Source organism: Adiantum capillus-veneris, chromosome 6 (assembly GCF_014529385.1).
Source record: "Adiantum capillus-veneris isolate H3 chromosome 6, ASM1452938v2, whole genome shotgun sequence".
Classification (NCBI taxonomy): domain Eukaryota; kingdom Viridiplantae; phylum Streptophyta; class Polypodiopsida; order Polypodiales; family Pteridaceae; genus Adiantum; species Adiantum capillus-veneris.
In genome coordinates this window covers 29,072,261-29,076,453 of record NC_140936.1, presented here as the reverse complement: position 1 = coordinate 29,076,453, position 4,193 = coordinate 29,072,261, and the positions used below count along the sequence as shown (strand labels likewise).

General features: G+C 41.3%; 1 pseudogene; it reads right to left on the bottom strand.

Annotated features, from left to right (window-relative positions):
- Nucleotides 1-388: 388 nt before the first annotated feature.
- LOC147455290 (uncharacterized) lies at nucleotides 389-1,871 on the bottom strand (annotated as a pseudogene).
- Between the last annotated feature and the right edge of the window lie 2,322 nt (nucleotides 1,872-4,193).

Genomic DNA, 4,193 nt, shown 5'->3' with positions numbered 1-4,193 from the left:
TCGAGTATACCAAAAACTCGTGGTTGGCAGTACACCTAGAACTCTTTGTGTCATGAGAGTGAGAGTCTAGTTCTAGGGGGTGTCACGAGGATGATTATGCCAAGTTTGGCTGAAGGGGGCGATTGTTGGGGTCAGCCTAACTTGGACGGACAGTGTGTGCACTCTTATACATGCCTTTATAAGGCTCATCAAACTTTAATTGTAACTCTCTTACATTTTGTACAGATTAGAGTGTTATCTTCTTTTCTCCTCTTGTCTCTTATCTGCGCTCTCATTCTCCATAGCTATGTCTCTTAGGGACGTAGTCCGCTTCCCATACAGTGTCAAGGTATGGGACACTTGCACTAGCTTAGAAAAAGACCCAACCAGCACACTTCCCAAAATCATTTCATTGTTGACGAAGCCAATCATCCTCCAAGACATCCTCTGCACAATCATATACACGATTTAACAGCCTGTGCCTCAGACGATGACCTGAACTGGGTAGCTTCTGCATGAGCTTGCCGACAAGATATAAATCAGATTTCTCTGTGAAGTGTGTGCCATCATCCAGGGTATTTTGATCCCATACCCGTTATGAACATGTAGGCTGCTCCCCAGATTTCCACACAGTCTCCAGATCTATGAGCATCCAACCACGTCCATCAGCTTTCCTAAGAATGTTCTTCCATCGAACATCCCTGTGAACCAAACCTGCGCGATGCAGTGCCTTCAATGCATGAAGAACATCTTTGATAGCTTGTCACATGGCAGGCTCGGAGATTATCTGCTCCTCGTATCCAACCTCCTCCAGCAAGACCTTGTAGACATCATTCCTAGAAACAACACCCTCTCCTTTAATCAACTGTGGTATATTCAAACTATAGGCTGTCCTTACATACTCCAAAGTCGTGAAACCCTCCTGTTCATGCATGGGCCATGGTTCTATCCTTTTGAGCACTCTTGGCCAAATGATGTCAATTTTCCTGGTCAAAATGTCGTGCTCGCCATAAGTAAGAACATGCAGGGTCGTGAATGGTGCAGGCATTAAAAGCAAATTCGTCGAGAACACACTCTTCAGTGTCAAAGCAATCCTTAGTATGTTCACAGAGACCAGAATGCAGTTATACTTGCTTCGAGAATACTTCATCTCAACAGGACCATAGAGACACACTCCTTCACGGCCCTGCTTCAACGCCCACACACACATCTCACCACGTGCCAACCCTACGCCTATTATCCAATCAACAGGCCCATAAAACTGACGAGGGAGAACAGACAGCTTAGCTAATAAGGCCTTGTAAGCCTCTTGTAGATTAGCCGCCTCCTCCTCAAACTTTGTAAGCCTCTTGTAGATTAGACCATAGCAACAAGTCAGGACGCACCTGTGCTGGTGATGCCCCTGAGAAATCAGTTACATTCCGGTCAAATTTGATCATATCTGTCTGCGTTAATTAGGACAACGGCGAGTCCCAGAAAGTGGCAAAGATTATGTCCCAGTGGCTTTGCTGCAAACTTTGTTGCATGAATATGGTTATGTGAGGAGAGATGAAATCCGCGCTGTATACATCACTTGGAACAAAATCTGTGGGTCCAACTTCTTGTATGCTTCAATGGCAATGGGTATCTTGAGTGGCAAGGGTTCAGCCAAAGCATTCTTAAGGTTTTCAGATTCTGCAATGTTTTCATGATCAAAAGGAGTAAGAACAGATGCAGTCCAATCTCCACTCTTGTCATCTGTATGATGAAAAGGAGTAAGAACAGAGGCAACCCTATCTTCACTCTTGTCACCAACATCTGTATTGCAAAATAAGCAACTCGAGACATCAGTAGCAAGCTTTTTTGTTCAGAGAAAAGAAATTGAAAGAGACTTATCAAAAGATACGAGTCATGAACACAAAACCGACATATAGGCCCTGGCTGGCTGCTAAAAATCATACAAAAGCACTGGCATAAAGCCACCCTGGTGGTTTGTAGGACCACTGAATAGTAAAATCTATGACTATACAGAAAAGGACGTGCTCAAGAAAGCCTCTCTCCTCCTCTGCATCCTGTGAAAGTCTCAATGAGTTCTATCCCATGAGAGTCTTTATAATGTAGTCGGCCTTCAGGGAATCCAAAGCACAGTGGGTTGATCTCTTCTAGGCTATCTAGAGCAGTGCATTCTGTTAAATGCATATGTCTCTTTAAAGTTGCATGAATTTTTTTTTTCAAGTAGTTGATTTTTCACCTTGTTGGTTACTTACTCCTTTCTTAGAGCATCCATTTATTTATACAAGCATTTAACCAGCCATTTACAATTATTTGAACCACTTACTCCCTTCTTCCAGACCATCTAGAACACTGCTCTCAGCCACTTACTCCTTCCTTAAGGGCATCCATTTGTTTTTTGACAGCCACATCAGCATTCAACCAGCCATTCACAATTATTTGAACCACTTTGAAATCAACTTACAGATACTGAAAAATGGAGGTTAGAAAAGCTCTTCACAGGAGCGTACACGTGGACACCAAGTGGCCCCAACCCACGGTGCCCCTTACAATATATATTTATTTTTCTTTGAGGTGCAATCACACACACATTGCATACGTGTGCACGTCCGCAACGGCAATTTCAAGAACACGCTCTTCACTGGCAAAGCAATCTTGGGAACTTCAAAGAGACTATGATGCACTTGTACTCCCTTCGAGAATACTTCATCTCAACATGACCATAGAGACAATCTCCTTCACAACCCTACTTCAATGCTCACCACACCCACACACACACACTTGTTGGCAAAGAAGGCCATAGGGAAGTGGTAGAGGAAACGTGCAATTCTCTCACCATCAAGTGGTCACCCTCACATTAACTTTTATAGGTGACATTTCAAGTCATTTCAAGGTTTACTATATTCATTTGAACATTTTCATTATGAAAATGAGTGAGTGCGTGTGTGTGCGCACGCACGTGCATCTCTCTCTCCCTCTCTCTCTCTCTCTCTCTCTCTCTCTCCCCCCCCCCCCAACAATAAAAGTGTTTGGGAAAAAACATTTTTACAGACATACAAAATTTCTTTTCTTCAATATGCCTAGAGAAAATGTAAAAAATTAGATTTATTTTTCAAGTTTTTACATTATTTTTCTCTATTTCGGGGTGGAACTTCTCCTTTTCCCCTTGCTCTCAATTGACATTTTTGAATTAGAAAACGGCACCAGTGTTCGAAAAAACCGGAATGTAGTGTATTTTAACCGGTTAAAATTGAAAAATCCCGACTAGATTTTAAGCTTGCCTTTAAGAAAATCGACAAATTTACACAAGTTTTAGTGTAATTGTCGGCAAAAGATTCAAATTTTGACCTATAAACCGAGAGAATTTCAAGTTTCCTCTTATTTTGACTGTTTAGGAAAAATGTATTTTTCTAGCTATGAACGACAAGATATTAAGTTGAGACACATTTTTCTCGAACACAGACCACTAACATGTCAAATGTGTTCTAACAATCATTTATTACAACAAAAAATGATGCCTTCTTGAGGCCATTGTGAAGTGTTTACCTTGTTTTTAGCAATGTCCGATTGAATCACTGATGGGCAACCTCAAGTCCAGGAAAACCCATAGAAAATATTACAAGCGGTAAATAAAAAATAGTCAAAGTAGAGCTCGTAATGAAGAGTAGGCAACTTTAAGAGACTGACGAAGAGATGTTTTGAAGAAGGGTACATACTCCACTTGAATTTGCGGAAACATGAGAAAATTATGTGCTCTCCACACTCTTCACCACAACACCCAAAATCTAACCGAGTCGAAAAGTATGCATATGGCTTAAGCACTAGTGGAAGCACCCCAAAAATATCAACTAAAAGGTATTCCAAGGAAAAGCACGCGAAGAGATGTAGTCCACAATTTTTTTTGTATGAGAACAAGACCATGATAAATGTGGAATATTCTCAATGCTGGCACTACAACCAACACATCGTGAGGAAGCAGAGTACAAAAACCTGCCAATTGGGAGGACCTCAATGATACATCTCCACATAAACAACCGCTCCTTTAAAATAAGCTTAGCATTCCACACTTTCATAACTTTATGTCGCCACCATGCAACACCTTTGTTCATAATCCATACATTATTACAGTGTTCTTGTATCCAAAAAGATGACTGCAAATGACAATACACGTTCGTGGATATAGAGAGGATCAAAGAACCAACATAATGTCAGTCACAAATCGA